The sequence below is a fragment of the Chiloscyllium plagiosum genome, unplaced genomic scaffold (genome assembly GCF_037043375.1).
Source record: "Chiloscyllium plagiosum isolate Xiang-an unplaced genomic scaffold, Cpla_swu_hap1 HiC_scaffold_36, whole genome shotgun sequence".
NCBI classification, from domain to species: domain Eukaryota; kingdom Metazoa; phylum Chordata; class Chondrichthyes; order Orectolobiformes; family Hemiscylliidae; genus Chiloscyllium; species Chiloscyllium plagiosum.
Genome location: NW_028270174.1, coordinates 47,094,295 through 47,099,945, shown reverse-complemented (window position 1 = coordinate 47,099,945; position 5,651 = coordinate 47,094,295). Strand labels below are relative to the sequence as shown.

Below are 5,651 nucleotides of genomic sequence, written 5' to 3'. Positions count from 1 at the left end.
AACACTACTCGCCCTTAGGAATTTCCTTAATGATGGTCTTCTGAGTGCCATTGTTTCTCCTGCTTCTGCCTTGTGATAGCAGCAAGGATGTTGAAAGGATCCTTATCTTCAATTGAGGAGACTGGAGAACAGACCTGAGCACCTCTGGGCCGAGAGGACCAGTTTCAGATGACAGCATCTTCACCTAATCTTCCGCGAATGAAATTGGGTAAGTTTAGAAATATGAAATTATGAGAAAACAATCTACACAAGCTGACTTCTTAGAATTTTTGTAGTGTAGAAATGGATTGGTTTCAATAATTCAGATGTGGATGAACTAATATATTTGGCTCTGACTGCAGCAGTTTAAGCCTTTACTCAAGCCCACTGGACATCCTTCATACAAAATAGATATCACTTTGTGAGAAACCTACGAAAGATGAAAGGCAATCTTTTAACTACCTTTTTTTAGTTGAGTCTTATGGAACATCAACAGTATTCACCACTTCTTGCTTTGGGAGAGAATTTTTTTTAAACTAAATTAACAATTATGTGAGAGTCAAAAACTTTGATGAGCTGCATCAGAATCGAGAGTGTGTTGCTGGGAAAACACAGAAGGTCAGGCAGCATCAGGCCATGTTCAAAAATAGTTCCAGTTACTCAAGGTAAGGCTTACTGGCTAACAGGGGACAGCAAGGTGGAGTGGCAGAGGTTGGTGCAGAAATAGTACATTCTGAGAGAGCATAGTATATAGTAAACCCTTTAACTATCAACAATTGAACATTAGCTCCTAACCATGAGTAGAAACAGCTATATTATCATATAATATGGAATTGTGATCTGATGGAAAAAGGCATGAGTGAAGTCTTTTCCACCATTCTTCTGTACATAGTTTTATAGTTCATAAGTGTTGCTGGTTTGCACAAATATTGCATCTAGTCCTTGTCTGTCCCAGCCTCCCAGAGCTACTAGCGATATGGGTGGGATGCTCTTCAAGGGTCAGTGCACTGGATAAGCCAAATGGCCTCTTCCTGCACTTTAGGGATTCTATGATTACTGTGGAATACTGTGTGCAGTTCTGATTGCAACATTATCAGACGAGCATGATTGGACTCGGAAGGGAGCAGAGGAGATTGACTAGGATGTTGCCTGGGATTGAAAATCTCAATTATAAGGAGAGGCTGGATCAGCTGGGGTTTGTTTTCCTTGGAACAGAGGAGGCTGAGGAAGGATCTGATTGAGGTATACAAATTATGAGAGCTATAGAATAATATAGCACTGAAACAGATCCTTCAGTCCAATATGTTCATGCTGACCAAGTTTTGCAAACTAGCCTCATTTTCCCACATTTGGCCGATATCCCTGTAAACCTTTCCTATTTATGTACCTGAAAATGTGTTGCTGAAGAATGCGCAGCAGGTCAGGCAGCATCCAAGGAGCAGGAGAATCGATGTTTCGGGCATGAGTCCTTCTTCAGGAATGAGGAGAGTGTGCCAAGCAGGCTAAGATAAAAGGTAGGGAGGAGGGACTTGGGGGAGAGGCGTTGGAACTGCGATAAGTGGAAGGAGGTTAAGGTGAGGGTGATAGGCCGGAGTGGGGATGGGGACGGAGAGGTCAGGAAGAAGATTGCAGATTAGGAAGGTGGTGCTGAGTTTGAGGGTTGTGGGGGGGGAGGTAGGGAGAGGGGAAATGAGGAAACTGGAGAAATCTGAGTTCATCCCTTGTGGTTGGAGGGTTCCTAGGCGGAAGATGAGGCGTTCTTCCTCCAGCCGTCATGTTGCTATGGTCTGGCGATGGAGGAGTCCAAGGACCTGCATGTCTTTGGTGGAGTGGGAAGGGGAGTTGAAGTGTTGAGCCATGGGGTGGTTGGGTTGGTTGGTCCGGGTGTCCCAGAGGTGTTCTCTGAAACGTTCCACAAATAGGCGGCCTGTCTCCCCAATATAGAGGAGGCCACATAGGGTGCAGCAGATGCAGTAAATGATGTGTGTGGAGGTGCAGGTGAATTTGTGGCAGATATGGAAGGATCCCTTGGGGCCTTGGAGGGAAGTAAGGGGGGAGGTGTGGGCGCAGGTTTTGCATTTCATGCGATTGCAGGGGAAGGTGCCGGGAGTGGAGGTTGGGTTGGTGGGGGGTGTGGACCTGACGAGGGAGTCACGGAGGGAGTGGTCTTTTCGGAATGCTGATAGGGGAGGGGAAGGAAATATATCCCTGGTGATTGGGTCCGTTTGGAGGTGGCGGAAATGACGGCGGATGATACGATGTATATGGAGGTTGGTGGGGTGGTAGGTGAGGACCAGTGGGGTTCTGTCCTGGTGGCGATTGGAGGGGTGGGACTCAAGGGCGGAGGAGCAGGAAGTGGAGGAGATGTGGTGGAGAGCATTGTCGATCATGTCTGGGGGGAAATTACGGTCTTTGAAGAAGGAAGCCATCTGGGTTGTGCGGTATTGGAACTGGTCCTCCTGGGAGCAGATGCGGCGAAGACGAAGGAATTGGCAATATGGGATGGCGTTTTTACAGGGGGCAGTGTGGGAGGAGGTGTCGTCTAGGTAGCTGTGGGAGTCGGTCGGTTTATAGTAAATGTCATTTCCTCATTTCCCCTCCCCCAACCTTGTCTCAGTCCCAACTGAAAGACTGAACAAGGATAATGTGGGAATAAAGCCTTGCAAGGCATTCGACTTAAAAGGTACAAAACTGAAAGTGGTAGCAACCAATTACCCAAGGTAAGGCTTACTGGCTAACAGGAGACAGCAAGGCGGAGTGGCAGAGGTTGGTGCAGAAATAGTACATCCTGAGAGAGCATAGTATGAAGTAAACCCTTTAACTATCAGCAATTAAACAGTAGCTCCTAAGCATGAGCAGAAACATCTATATTATCAGATCATATGGAATTGAGATCTGATGGGAGAAGACATGAGTGAAGTATTTTCCACCATTCTTCTGTACATAGTTTTATAGTTCATAAATGTTGCTAGTTTGCAAATGTGAGGGGAGTGGTGTGGGCACAGGTTTTGCACTACCTGCGGTGCCAGGGGAAGATGCCAGGAGTGGAGTGTGGGCTGGTGGGTGATGTGGACCTGACGAGGGAGTCACAGAGGGAGTGGTCTTTCCGGAATGCTGTTAGGGGTGGGAAGGGGATTATATGTCTGGTGGTGGGGTCAGTTTGAAGGGGCTTGGAATATGTCTAGTTTCTGTTCTTATCAGTTTAATATATGATATCTCCCTAATGCAGGGGATTTTGTATTAAATTGATTTTTGGAGCAGGGAGCTGAATTGGGGGCTTGCTCTGTCATCTCCATGCATCAATCTGTTATTGCAATATTTCCAGGAATGGCTTTCTACACATTGTATATCTATAGCCAGGATCAAAAGTTCTAAAGACTGTATCTGGTGCTCAGATTCATCGAGGTTGCAGAGAAACGTGGAGTGAGAGGAGAATGACCCAGTTGTTGTGGTTCACATAGGTACCAAATGATATAGATAGAACAAGGAAAGAGGTTCTGATGATGGAATAAGAGCATCAAATTCAATAGCAGAACCAAAAAGGTAATACGGCCTGGCCCAAGAACTTATTGGCACAAGGTCAACAAGATTAAAGAAGGAAATGCACAGTTTAAGGATTGGTGTGGGAGAAACAGGTTTGAATATGGGATATTGGCACCAGTACTCGGGAAGGAGGGAGCCGTTCTAATGATACAGACTCTACCTGAATCATGTGGGACTGGGTTTCTGGCAAAACACAAAACTAAGGCTATAGATAGGACTTCACATGAAGTAGGTGGGGTGGGATCAGTTGCATGGAAAACCATAAAATCAAAGGAGGAGGTAGGATTGCCAGTAAGTGATAGGATTGTTACCAGGGACAGAATATGTAGATATCATAATGTACCAAGGAACCACAAAAGTGTAGAGAAACTTGCTAATAGAACTAACTTAAAGTGTATCTTAATGCACAAAGTATTCAGAATAAGATCAATGAATTGCTTCTGCAAATCGAGGATAATTGATGTCACAAGGATTTTAAATAGTCTGGGGAGTTTTTAACTGGGGAGGGCACAGGCGAGGTTATTAAAGTTTCCATAACAAGTAAGAGAACGGACAGTATGGTAAATGTAAGGAATCTAACTTCAGGCACAGCGGATTACAACAATTACGAGAAGGGGGTGATTAACGGAAAATGAGAGTGTTATACTTAAATCTACACAGTATACAAAACAAAATAAATGAGCTTGCAGCGTAGATTGAAATTGATAGGTACAATGTTGTGGGTATTACAGAGATATGGCTGCAAGTGGATCAGGGTTTGAAACTAAATATCCAAGGAAATGCAATGTCTTGAAAGGGCAAACAGATTGGCAGAGAGGGTGGGGTTGCTTTGAGAGTGAGGAACGAAATTAACTTAAGAGAAAGAAGCAATATAGGGTCAGAAGGCCTAGAATCTGTGTGTGTCACAAAGGGAAAAAGGCCATGAAGGGAGTTATTTACAGCTGAAAATGTGTTGCTGGAAAAGCGCAGCAGGTCAGGAAGCATCCAGGGAACAGGAGAATTGACGTTTCGGGCATAAGCCCTTCTTCAGGAATGTGAAGAAGGGCTTATGCCCGAAACGTCGATTCTCCTGTTCCCTGGATGCTGCCTGACCTGCTGCGCTTTTCCAGCAACACATTTTCTGCTCTGATCTCCAGCATCTGCAGACCTCACTTTCTCCTCAGGGAGTTATTTGTAGCCTCCTAAAAGAATTCAGCAAGAGGGAAAGAAATTAAAGTAGGAGATGGAAAAGTCATGTAAGAAAGACACTATTACAATAATCATGGGGGACTTCAACATACAGATGGGCTGGGAAAATGAGAGAATCCCAAGAAAAGAAATTTGTGGAATGTCGAAAGATTTCTTTTGGAGCAGCTTGTGGTAGACCCATCAGCCAATAGGCAATTCTGAATTTGGTGATGTGTGTTGAGGCAGGTTTGATTAAGGAGCTTAAGGTGAAGGAACCCCTAGGGAACAGTGACCATAATATGGTAGAATTCACCCTGCCATTTGAGAGGGAGAATCTGGAATCAGATGTAACAGTATTAAAAGGGATTAAAGGAGGGAGGGCAAGTTAGTTCAAAATATAAAAGATGATTCCAAGAGTTCTTTTAAGTTATATAAAAAGTGAGAGAGAGGCAAGATTGGACTTTGGACTCCTGGAAAAGGAGGGTGGAGAAGTAGTAATGGGGGAAAAAAGAAATGATGGTGGAACTAAATGGGATATTTGCATTAGTCTTCGCAGAACTTCAATAGAGTAGGGGGCAGAGGTGAATAGTAGTCATCACAAAGGAGAAGGTGCTGGGGAAACTGAAAGATCTAAGGTGGATAAATCACCTGGACCAGATGTACTATATGAAAGTGAGGACTGCAGATTCTGGAGATTAGAGTCGAGAGTGTGGTGCTGGAAAAGCACAGCAAGTCAGGCAGCATCCGAGAACCAGGAGAGTCGACATTTCATGCAAAAGCCCTTCATCAGAAATGATGGGTTTTTACCTGAAACTTTGTCTGTCCTGCTCCTTGGATGCTGCCTGACCTACTGTGCTTTTCCAGCACCACGGTCTCGGCCCCAGACGGACTATACCCCAGATTCCAGCAGGAAATAGCTGAGGAGATTGTGCAGGCATTGGTGGTGATCTTTCAGGAATCAC

The 5,651-nt window shown here is 44.9% G+C and overlaps 1 pseudogene; it reads left to right on the top strand.

The window, feature by feature from the left end:
• The first annotated feature begins 3,114 nt into the window (after window positions 1-3,114).
• On the top strand, window positions 3,115-3,320 carry LOC122539604 (U2 spliceosomal RNA; annotated as a pseudogene).
• Window positions 3,321-5,651: the final 2,331 nt, after the last annotated feature.